This window comes from Onychomys torridus, chromosome 1 (assembly GCF_903995425.1).
Source record: "Onychomys torridus chromosome 1, mOncTor1.1, whole genome shotgun sequence".
Classification (NCBI taxonomy): Eukaryota; Metazoa; Chordata; class Mammalia; order Rodentia; family Cricetidae; genus Onychomys; species Onychomys torridus.
Window position 1 is genome coordinate 43324729 of NC_050443.1, and position 13130 is coordinate 43337858.

Genomic DNA, 13130 nt, shown 5'->3' on the forward strand with positions numbered 1-13130 from the left:
AGTCTGTATAACAAGAATTTGCAATTTCACTTGCTGACATTTCTTACCTTGCAGTGGTGATATGTGTGCCTTAATGCATACTATAAGTAGATGCTATAAAATAACTCAGGCTTTTGCACAGGCTAGACAAATGTTGTATTACCGAGCTGTGCCGCTAGCTATACTATTCTTAGAAGATAGTGGAAACTATACTATATATTACCTCCCACAAAAAAAACAGTCTTGTAGCTACAGTTATACTCTTGGGCATAACATTCTTGTCCTAAGTACCAGCAATGTATATAGACTTCCCCACATTTCTAAGTGAACATCAGTGACAGCTGAAAATGGGAGCCATATTAGGAAATGATTCTACCACCCACATGTTGGCATATTATGCAAAGGCTCATCACCTACTGGGGAACACCAGAAAGATCAGTCCCCAGTCCTGCCCAAGGTCAATTGCTGAGTAGGGTGAACAGACAACCATAGTCAGAGCTTCTCCTCTTCACTGTCTGTCAGACAACTCATTCGATGCATTCATCTTCATTAGGGTGTTTTCCTGTTTGCTTTCTTGATTGCTAAGTTACTCACTGCCCCAGGACTTATTCCTGAGTGATATGAGTTTGTCAACAACACACTTTACAAACACTCTTTTTTTTTCTGGTTTATAATACTGAAACTGGTGGAATATCATCTTAATTTTTTACTCAGACAGCTAGCTCATCATACCTGGATGAAACTGTAGGAGAATCCACTTCCCTAATCAGCAGTACAAGTGGAAACAGATCATGAAAATTCTAACCATTCAGCCAAGTGGTGGTGGCCTACGCCTTTAATCCCAGCACTTGAGAGGCAGAGGCAGGTGGATCTCTGTGAGTTTGATTCCAGACAGGGCTACAGAGTGAGTTCCAGGAAAGGTGCAAAGCTACACAGAGAACCCTTGTCTTGAAAAAAGAGAAGAAAAGAAAAGAAAAGAAAATTCTAACCATTCAGAAGCTAATTCTCTTTTTGAAATGCGGCGAGCTCCTCGACCAGCAAGGAAGAACGACCACCACTTGAGGATTCTTCTCAGATCACACTTTATTGGAGCGCCTCTTGATTAAGGGAGAGTGGGAGGTGAGGGGCCCCAAGAACAAAAGAGCAGCTGTTTATATGGGAAACTAAGGGAACGGGTTACTCTGTGATTGGATTCCACCAGAATTCAAGCACGGGGAGCCACGGGATAGGCTTGGGGACACAAGGTCATGATATCAACACTCTCGCAGGTGCAGTGTAAATCAGCCACAGAGCTCTGCAATTGCCTTATATGGAGTTATTTATGAACTGGCGATTCAAGGCCAGCGCCATCTCGGAATGGCGGTTGGTGGCTCCTAACATTGAAATAACATCCTGTGTGAGATAAATACCATTTTTTAAGTATCTGCTTGCAAGTTTCATAATTTCAGTCTTCTTAACAGCTGAAAAATAGTTACTGTGCAAGTAGACCACAGTTTCATCATACATTTATCAATGGATGGACATATAGGTTGTTTGAATTTCCAGGATGTTGTAAATGGAGCAGCAATGAACATGGATGAGCAGGTATCTCTATAGTAGGATATATAGTAAGTAGTTTGGGCATGCCAAAGAGTTGTGCAGCTGAGTGTGTGGTAGATCTATTCATAGCTTTTTTTAAGGCACCTACATACTAATTTCCCAATGGATGCACCAGTGGCTTCTAGCAGCAATGAGTGTGTTGTTCCTCTTCCTCATATCCACTTGTCTCATTTTTTACTGGTATGTATATTTCCATTTTTATTAATTAAAATTGTTTATGTTTTTCTTACATCCTGACCACAGTTTCCCCTCCAACCTTTCCTCCAAATCTCTTCCCCCACTTCTCTACCACACAATCCATTCCTTCATTTCTGTTCAGAATGGGTCAGGTCTTCTATGGATGTCGACAAAATATGGCACATCAAGTTGCAGTAGAACTAAGCACCTTCTTTTGTATTAAGGCTGGGCAAGGGAACCCAGTATGAGGAATAAGTTCCCACAAGCCAGCCCAAGCATTAGGGACAGCCTCTGCTCCACTGTTAGGAGTCCCATAAGTAGGCCAAGCTCACAACTGTAACATATATGCAGAAGGCCTATGTCGGTTCCATGCACTCTCTCTGTTGGTTCAGACTCTGTGAGCTCCTATGGGCTCAGGTTAGTTGATTCTGTGGGTTTTCCTTTGATGCCCTTGACCCCTATCGTTCTTTTCTCCCTCTCTTCAACAGGATTTCTGGAGTCCAGCCTAATATTTGACCACAGTTCTCTGCATGTTTCCAGCAGTTACTGGATGAAGCCTCTTGTATAAGAATTAGGGTAGTCACCAATCTGATTACAGGAGATGGCCAGTTCAAGCTATGTGTCTACTACTGCTGGGAGTCATACTTGGGTCATCCTTGTATATTTCTGGGAGTTTCCCTTGCACCAGGTTTCTACCTGACCCCAAATGCCTCCATCCTTTAAGAACTCTCTCCATCCACCCACCCTCAACACAATCCCTAAAGTTCCCATCCCCACCTGACCACAGTCCACCCAGGAGATCTCTTTTATTTCCTCTTCTCAGGGAGATCTGAGCTTCCCCACTTGAGCCCTCCTTGATACCTAGCCTTTCTGGGTCTTTGTATTGTAGCATGGTTATCCTTTGCTTTACAACTAATAGCCACTTATGAGTGAATATATACCATGTTTTTCTTTTTTGGTCTGGGTTATCTCACTTAGGATTATTTTTTTCCAGTTCAATCCATTTGCCTTGAAATTTCATGATGTAATTGTTTTTAACAGCTGAGTAATATTCCGTTGTGTAAATGTACCACATTTCATTTATCCATTTATCCATTCAGTTGAGGATCATTTAGGTTGTTTCCAGGTTTGGGCTATTACAATTAAAGCTGCTATAAACATAGTTGAGGAAGTGTTCTTGTAGTATTATTGAGTATCCTTTGAGTATATGCTCAAGAGTGTTATAGCTGGATCTTGAGGTAGATCAACTCTAATTTTCTGAGACACCATATTATTGATTTCCAAAGTGATTGTACAAGTTTGTACTCACACCAGCAGTGGAGAAGTGTTTCCCTTACACCACATCCTCTCCAGCGTAAGTTGTTATTTGTGGTTTTGATCATAGCCTTTCTGAAAGGTGTAAGATGGAATCTCAGAGTCATTTTAATATGCATTTCCCTGATGGCTAAGGGTGTTGAACATTCTTTTAAATGTTTCTCTGCCATTTGAGATTCTTCTGTAGAGAACTGTACCCCATTTTAAAATTGGATTATTTGTTTTATGGATGTTTAGTTTCTTGAGTTCTTTATCTATTTTGGAGATTATATATAATGTGGGGTTGGTGCGTATCTTTTCCCATTCTATAGGCTACCGTTTTGTCCTATTGACAATATCTTTTGCCTTACAGAAGGTTTTTGCTTTCATGCGGCCCCATTTATTAATTGTCAATCTTAGCGTCTGTGCTACTGGTATTCTATTCAGGAAGTTGTCTCCTGTGCCAATACATTTCAGGCTATTTCCCACTAGTACCCCTTCTATCAGGTTCAGTGTAATTGGGTTTATGTTGAGGTCTTTGATCCACTTAGACTTGAATTTTGTGCATGGTGATAGATATGAATCTATTTGCAATCTTTTACATGCCATCATCCAGTTAGACCAGCATAATTTGTTGAAGATGCTTTTTTTCACTGTATAATTTTAGGTTCTTTGTAACAAATTAGGTGTTTATATGTGTGTGGATTTTCATCGATTGGATTCCATTGATCTACTGTCTACTTTTATGCCAATACTATGCTACTTTTATTATTATTGCTGTATAGCAGAGGTTGAAATCAGAGATGGTAATACCTCTAGAAATTCCCTTATTGTGCAGAATTATTTTTTTCCATTTTTTATTTTTTTCTTTATTATTATGTGTTTTAAATTTTATACATCAGCCATGGGCTCCCCTGTCCTCCCCTCTCCTGCCCCCACCTTCCCCCCAGCCCCTCCCCTCCATTCCCATGTCCTCCAGGATCAAGGCACCCCTGGGGATTCATTTAAACCTTGTGGATTCAGTACAGGCAGGTCCTGTCACCTCCTTCCAGACTGAGCAAAGTGTCCCTGTGTAAGCCCAAGGTTTCAAACAGCCAGCTCATGCACTAAGGACAGATCCTGGTCCCAGACCAGATGGCTAAACACCCTAACTGTCATGCTAGAACTCTCGTCCAATAACTGATGGAAGTGGATGCAGAGATCTTCAGCCAGGCCCCAGGTGGAGGTCCAGGTGTCCAACTGTCGAGAAAGAGGAGGGTCTGCAAGAGCATGAATTATTGAATCCAAGATTGCAAAGTGCAGAATTATTTTAACTATCCTGGTTTTTTTATTTTTCTATATGAAGTTGAGTATTGTTCTTTCAAGGTTTGCAAAGAATTGCATTGTAATTTTAATGTAGGTTGCATTGAATATGCAGATTGTTTTTGGTAAGATGGCCATTTTTACTATGTTAATCCCACTGATCCATGAGCATGGGAGATCTTTCCATCTTCTGATATCTTCTCCAATTTCTTTCCTCAAAGATTTGAAATTTGTATCACACAGGTCTTTCACTTGTTTGGTTAGAGTTATCCTAAGATTTTTTATATTATTTGTGGCTATTGTGAAAGGTGATGTTTGTCTGATTTCTTTCTTGGCCTGCTTATCATTTGAATATAGGAGAGCTACTGATTTTTGTGAGTTAATCTTGTATCCAGACACTTCACTGAAGATGTTTATCAGCTCTAGGAGTTCCCTGGTAGAAATTTTGGGATTGCTTATGTATACAATCATAACATTTGTAAATAACAAAACTTTTACTTCTTCCTTTCCAATTTATATGCCCCTGCTATCCTTTATTTGTCTTATTGCTCTAACTAGAACTTCAAGTACTGTGTTGAATAGATATGGAGAAAGTTGACAGCCTTTTCTTGTTCCTGATTACAGTGGAATTGTTTGAGTTTCTCTCCATTTAATTTGATGTTGGGTACTGGCTTGCTGTATATGCTTTTAATATGTTTGTGTTTTATTATGTCTCTTATATCCCTGATTTCTCCAAGTCTCTTATCATGGAATATGATGGATTCTGTCAAAGGCTTTCAGCATCTAATGAAATGATCCTGTGGGGTTTTCTTTCAGTTTATCTATGTGGAGGGTTATATTGACAGATTTTCATAAGTTGAACTATTTCTGCATTTCTGGGCTGAAGCCTACTTGATCATGGTTTATGATATTTGTGATGTGTTCTTGGAATTGGTTTGTGAGTATTTTATTGGTTTTTTTTCCTCCATGTTCAAGAAGGATATTGGTCTGCAATTCCCTTCTTTTGTTGAGTCTTTATGTGGTTTGGGTACCAGGGTGACTGTGGCCTCATAAAATGAGGTCAATGATTTTTCTACACAAATCTCAGTTACATGTAATAAAAACAATAGTAACTTAGTCATAAAGTATCTGCCAGTGTGAATTATGTCAAACTACACAGATTTTTGCCCTCACAGAAAAAATCAATAGTCCCTTAAGCTTATCAAGAATTATACAGATAGTGTTGGCAAGGTGTTGCTTCTTTCTTTATAAGCATGAAGATGTATTTTTTCAGTTAAAATGTTCTGGTGCACCTTCATCATCAATGACTCAGACCTGGGTCTGACCCTGACAGTAGAAACAGGAGATTTAAACAACTAGATGATTACTTCAGTATAGAGTTAAAACACAGATTTAGTCTCTACTCAGTGCAAAACAAACATCTTCTTATTCCACTTCCTCATCTATCCTTATTAGCCAAAAAGAGTAAAGCCAGAGATGTATCACACATTTGTGTCCTGGAAAAATTCCTGCTTGCAAATAATCAAGCAAGGCCAAAGTGTCCATGTTTCCTGTGCACAAGTGGCTACGAGTTAGTATCTTCCTTTTTCTAAATGAGGGTTCTCTTTATCATTGTCCTTCCTTTTTCTGCCATGGTGACTAGCTGTAGGAGGAAATAACATTTCCAGTTGTGTCTTTCTTCCTTAAACTAACACACACACACACACACACACACACACACACACACACACACACACACAGTCTGACAGAAAGCAGTATCATTCAGAAATCCAGAATCGTGGACCTCATCTAATGCCTGGACAAATTGTGGATACTTTTGTTCATGAATGAATTCTGTTCCTCTTTTGAAGGTGTAAAGCAGATATTTGATGAGATCTAGGGCTAACATATAAAAGATAATTCCATGACTTATTGAAATATTTTGCTGGGTGAGGTGGCACACACTTTTAATCCCAGCACTCAGGATCTCTGTGAGTTCCAGGCCAGCCTGGTCTACAGAGTTAGTTTCAGGATAGGCTCCAAAGCAACACAGAGAAACCCCGTCTTAAAAAAAATAAAATAAAGTAAAGGAAAAGAGAAATATCTTGGCCAAAATGATCCCAATGTAATCTTTCTTGTTCTTCTATTTCAGAGACAGGTGAAAGAATGGCCCTAAGAACCGAGAAGAGATAGTCCAATAATAAAAGGGTCTGGCGTCTAAAGAGTTACATGGAGCAGATGCTCCCACTCTCTACCCAAAGTCTACTCTTTCCCCACAATGGACTTTGCCCAAATAGTAATATTATGCATCTGAGAGTCTAAAACCCGAGTTCAAAAGCAAAATATTTAAGTACTGATATATTATGAAAGTACAGAATTTCACATCCCATGAGATGGGTTGTACTGGAAATGCAGTTGTACCAAAATGTTATAGAAAATCAATGTAAGGCTTTGCTCACGAGGTGTAGGAAATACCTAAATAAATGGACTGTTTAAACTTTATCCCAATCATTTCCTTATCATATCTAACTATGATTAACTGTGAAAGTAGTCCCAAATTCAAAATGTCTGAAATCTATAGAAAACTTGGGTACCAAACATTTCTAATATGGGGGACTCAGCATTAATATGAAACGGTTTTAGTTAGAACTCTCTAGTGGAAGAGAAACAATGGAATGCATGCCTTTACTAAGGGGATTTAATAGGTCGACTTATATTGTATGCACTAGGTAGCCCACTAATGACCTGCTGGTGAAGCTGATAACCCAGTTTCTGCTTAGTCTATGAGTTTAGATGCCTCAACAATTCCAAAGAAACCCTGAGGGACTAGAGGAATCCTTGTAGCCCACTGGTTTTCAGTCCACATCTGAAAACCATATTAACTGAAATATGATGTCACTGATGGATGACAGTAGCTGTGGTAACAACTGTCGAAGTATACAACCAGCATGGAGTAAAGGCAGGGGTCTTAGTTATGGTGACTATTGTGGTGATGAAACACCATGAGCAAAAGCAACTAGAGGAGGAACAAGTTTATTTTGCTTACATTTGCACATACCTGTCCATCACCAAAGGAGGTTAGGACAGGAACTCAAGCAGGAATCTGGAGGTAGGAGCTGAGGCACATGTCATGGAATCTCCCTGACTTGAACTTCATGGCTTACTCAGCATGCTTTCTTATAAAACTCAGGATCTTTCTCACCCATAATAGGCTGGGGCTTCCCCAATCAATCAATAATTAAGAAAATGACCTACAGGCTTGCCTACAGCAGGATCTTTTGGAGGCATTTTTCTCAAATGTGGCTCCCTCCTCTCTGATGATTCTAGTTTGTGTCATGTTCATATAGAACCAGCCAGCACAATTGACAGCTTGTCAACTTGACAACCAGACACATCACTGTTAACTCACAATCTTTCCGTTATTGTTCATTTCCAAGATCACCCATTAAAATATTGACATCACAATAGAAAACACTTTCCAAACTTATAAATTCCCACAGGCTTACAAATTCAAACACTTTTAAAAATTAGGTTTCTTAAAAATAACAAAGCCAAGTCCCAAAGTCATTCAACTGTTGGCTCCTACAAAATAACAAGTAAGTTAAATACTTTAAGAGAGAAAGACTAGGGTACAGGCACAGTCTAATGAAAGCAAAACAAAACTCTAATTGTGCATATAACATCAGTGTCCAATGTCTAGGATCCACTCAAGACCTTCTGGCCTCCTGGTAGGCCACATCCTCTGGCCAGTATCATTTCTCTGGCTCCACTGCTCCACTCACTGCTTTCTGTACAGACTGTCCTAAGCTCAGGTAGAATCCAATCCATGGCTGTTCTTGTGGGTCATCCTATCGTACTGGCATGTCCAAATTGCTGAGGTCTCTTGCTGCAACTGGGCTGAACATATACCAATAGCCTCTCCTGGGACTCTAGTCCTACCACACAGTGCCAAGTCGCAGCTACTTCCCATGACCCCTCCCTTCATGCCTTGAAAAACAGTACCACTTCATCTCACCCTGCCAATTTCAGCTGCAAGGAAAAGGTACAGCTTTGGCTGTCACTGGAACACAGTGCTGTGTGCTAATGCCAATTCTGAGGAAACACTTTCCAGAGGACTTCACCTCAGTGATGCTGCTCCCTTTTAAAACACCACAAATTTCTCAGCTCCCGCTGACCAGCAGTGATTGTCAAAATGTCCCTTCAAATAAGCATTTCAAGTGCCAACTATGTGGCAGATCTGAAAGACTTTGGGGTAGGTTCTCCAGAAGGTTGCTTATGCTAATAAATGTCAAATATGTAGTACTATTACTCTTATATCTATGATTCATTATTCCAGGATATATGGTGTGAAACTGGGAAAAGTCCCATCATCACTATTGACACACTTGAAGTATTTTTGCTATCTTCTCCCATGACAGAACTGCATTGGTTAATATGTTAAAACTCTGAACTTCCAAGTTTTAACATTATGTGTTATTTTTCACACACCTTATATAACTTACTCAGCGGTCCACAACTTACATAAACTTCAAACTTTTTAGCCCTCTCCTCTGTAAACATCTAATCATTAACCATGGACAAAGGAGGATTTAGCAGTGAATTAAGAATAGAGAACTTAAATGAACAGTGCAATGAAGGATGCTAGGAGACATAGGTGGTTGATTACTGAGGTCTATCATTGAAAAGCAAGTTCTTAGCCCTGCGGTGGTGGCGCGTGCCTTTGATCCCATCTCTTGGGAGGCAGAGCCTGGTGGAACTCTTTGAGTTCAAAGCCAGCCTGATCTACACGAGCGAGATCCAGGACAGGTACCAAAACAACAAAGAGAAACCCTGTCTTGAAAAACCAGAAAAAAGTAAGTTCTTTAAATAAAGGAACACTAAAAAGCAGATGACTTACTTTGAAACCTGTTTTGTGAATCTGCCTTTCTCAGCATGAAGCCCATCAGCAAGGTAAACCTGTCTGTGAGTTTGCGTTACTCAGCAGGAGACCTAGTAGCTCTGAGAAAAGCTAGGCTTGGTTTTTACAAAAGAAATGGATGACCAGGGAGCTGCAGTCTTGGGGGAGGAGGGGAGCTGACTGAGGTTGGTTTGCTGCTGCTAAAATGTCTGTCATCAATTCCATCACAGGGAACCTAGAAGAATAAATTCCATAAGGAAGGATAAATCTAACAGTTTCCTTCTCAGGTAAAAGGACAGAGATTTAAGTATTACCTGGACAGCCAGCCTGGTTCCCTCCATGGTAATCTCTATGGTTTTGTTAGAGACAGTCTACAATTTTATTAAGTCAGCTGGTTTAGGGCAGTGAGGAACAGTGGTAATCATGGGACTTTCGTGAGCACAATGCCAACCACTACATTTTCTTGGACCTGAATTTCTAGACTAGAAATAATATTGCCAGAATACCATAATGGTACATAAGGCATACAGTTTTAGTAGAAGATTTATATAGGGAAGCCAATTCAATACTCATAATAAATGTGTATATCCCAGTGAGTAATTCCATAATATTGACTTTTCCAAGATATAAGTGATCTAAGGTATTTGATCTGAGACCTGGTCACTGGCTGGTTACCCAAGGAATGATGTCACATTATGGATTTAGTACTGGTCTCTGCTATAGAAAGATTTGACATTAAGCAACAATCATGTTCAGTTGAGCATTGGTGAATGAAAGTCCATGTTATTTACCTCATGCATAAATTCCACCACAGACAATATGACAAATTTGTTGATGAGCCCATGGTTCCAGATGGTGATAATCCGAAAGATAGGATGAGAAAGACCACTAACTCAAGTTATCATGGCCCAATTAATTAAAGCAAGCAATTAATTAAAGCATTTTTTTCATTCATGTACACAGGCTGCCTCCCCCTAAGGTGGGATTTGAAATGCCATTATTAAAGGGGAGAAAGATGAATTTTTTATGAATCTTAGGGGTAGGGGGTTTGTAAATGGAAGATTTGGTGGGAAGATAGGCAGGGTTACAGGAAAAGAACATAACCATAAGAAGTTAGTACTAAGTCCCTCCAGAGACAAAGAGATGGTTGCGAGATGGGCATAACAAGAGGTAGTCACAATAATGTAGCCATAACAACCCTTTAGAAACAAAGGTAGGGTTGCAAAATGGCTATTAACTTTCTAAACAAAGACATGATTGCCATTCCTGGAACAGGCAGTACAGAGACATTTGTAGTTAAGGTTGCAGATGGGGCAGAGCCCACTCCTTAAGAAAGTGAAGATTAATCAGAAACAGGAACGAACTTAGTTTGTCCTTACTATAAGATGGCTTTTAAGCCTAAAATGGAGGCAGGCTGATTCTTCAGTGGCAATTCTGGCAATGACAATGATGGCCAGAAAAATCCAGCAAATGAAATGTCATGTATGCTGACTATTGAAATTCCCACTCCCTGAGGTAACTTTTTGATAAGAATTTATTTCAAGCCCAGTATCTTCCATTTAGAGAGATTGTTATATTGTTTGAGTCCACTGGGGAAAGACAGAAGACTTAGACTCAATTCAAATTCAGATTAAATGAATTCATTCTTACTGCTAGCAGAAGGACAGCAGCCCTTGAGCCACAGGGTGCTGAGTGGGCTAAAGGAAGGGTTTACGAAGTTGGATATCAAAGGCACACATTACAATTTCCTATGGAATCCACAGCTGGACAAGAACGTTGTTTTACTCCTCTGTTGTTTCTCTTTCCCATTACAAAGCAATAAATACACCACTTCATCACAGTACCTGAACAATAGGGAAGTTTACAAAAGGAGAACAAATAGTTAAATACCTCGCAGCAGGATCACCATTATCCTGTTCTTCTCTCACCTGCAGGCTGCTAGGATATCACCAGCATTTCAGGGCAAATATCAATGGCCCTTGGGGGATGCCTGGCACCATACTAAGTTTCTCTAGCCATCACATGGGGAATTATGTGTAAATGGTTACACAGATCTGAGGGGGAAGTGTCTCTAATGGCTGGGATAGAGCATTTTATTTCTGGGCAGGCAATAATACAGTGTCATCAGGTTAGGGCTGGCTGTCATGTCCCCACAAGATCTCCAAGTATGCTCCTTCTCTGAATGTCTTTCTGACCAATTTACCAATCACACACCTTGGAAGTTCCTAACCATCAAGCCAAATCATTGGCTGCCGCTCATAAATCAGTATGTAATCATCTAGCTAAAAATTTGTTACTTGGAAACAAAATTCACATCTATGTGTACTGCACAAACTTCTCCCAACTGTAAAGATATTCAGTCATTATTGCCATTTACAGATATTCAAGAACTGTTTCCACTGTCCACTTATGAGTGACAGAATTCAGAATTATCTACAAATATGACCCTAGTCTTCTCTTCCTTAGTCATGAAGTCATATACACAGTTAGGCCACAAACACATTCCTAGCAGAAGAAGGCTCAGTAGCAGTAGGAATTATAAGGAGTTGGCTAACTTCTTCCTGCAACTTATCTGTGTTTTTAGTACTGGTGACTCCTTATCAATATTTCAGTATCCAGTTAGGTCCAATAACAGGTTAAGAATTATCTTTCAATGGTTCATTAGTATTTGGCAGATGAAGGCAGTGCCTTGCTCCCAAATCTCAAGTGTTTACACACTAATTCACTCTTGGGAGCCTATCAAATACTCTAAATAGCATCCTTATATGCCTTTAAGATAATAAAGCTTTCATCTTCCTCTCCTTCCTCCCCTTCATCATCATTTTCTTTGACTTCATCCTCACACCCACTTCTGCATCAATATTTTGCAAGCCTTTTTCTTCACCACCACCACCACCATCATCATCTCCTCCTTCAACATCCGTATCAGGAAACAAATAGTACTGCAAGGGATATGGCCAAATGTCATCTTTGATGACCTCTCCAAATGCATCTGCACCTGCATCAGAATGGTCAGAAAGCCTGGTAAAGTACCTCTCTGGCTCTTGGTGCTGCCTGTTCCTGTTAGTTTCATTCTGTGTTGGACTTGGGCATTTTGTCAAATCCTTTCTAGATTTCCATTTGACTTCAGTGGATTTTGGAGATGGGTCACCACTCTCATTCAGATGAAAATCTTTCGAGAGAATTTTATTTTCAAAGTAAGGATTTCACCAGAATGAAAATCTTCACTGTAACCTGATTCAGTGTCTTCACATTCTCTCACTTCAGATCTGGTCAAGTGATGCAGTGTATGAATCTCACACATTGTGTTTTGAGAAAGTGTGAAGACAAAACTATTTCAAATTTATTTTATGCAATATGATATTTATTTATGCAATATGATAGCCAGACAGAGTTAGCAAGAGAAGAAAGGTATTTCTAGGGGAATATAACACAAAATTCCTTAACAAATTATAGCAAATGAACCCCAGCAACATTTAAAAGAAATAATAATATAAAATAATCAAGTGAGGCTAAAAGTACAAGGCTGATTCAACACTTTCAAATTGTGATTCTTGCCATACATCATATCAACACCTGAAAAAGAAAATGGACATATTTACAAACACAGAAACTCCAGTTATGTAAAATCAACAGCTAAAACCACACACAGTGATTAGAAACTCAATGCTCATGCAGAGCCTGCAATCTCCACACCCTGCACCCACACCCATCTGCCTGAGACCCCAGCCACTTCCTGAGACTTAGAGACCAGCCCCCAGCTCCCATCTTCCCAGGAACTCCCATCTGGACCAGAGGTAAATGGCTGGGGTCACACCCAGAGAGGTCTGCCCCTAGGTAACAGCCCTGGGCACTGGCCATTCTGGGGAAGACCTACCCAACTTGGCCACAGGTTCTTGCCATA

The 13130-nt window shown here is 39.9% G+C and overlaps 1 pseudogene; it reads right to left on the minus strand.

The window, feature by feature from the left end:
- Positions 1-11974: 11974 nt before the first annotated feature.
- LOC118570269 lies at positions 11975-12530 on the minus strand (annotated as a pseudogene).
- Positions 12531-13130: the final 600 nt, after the last annotated feature.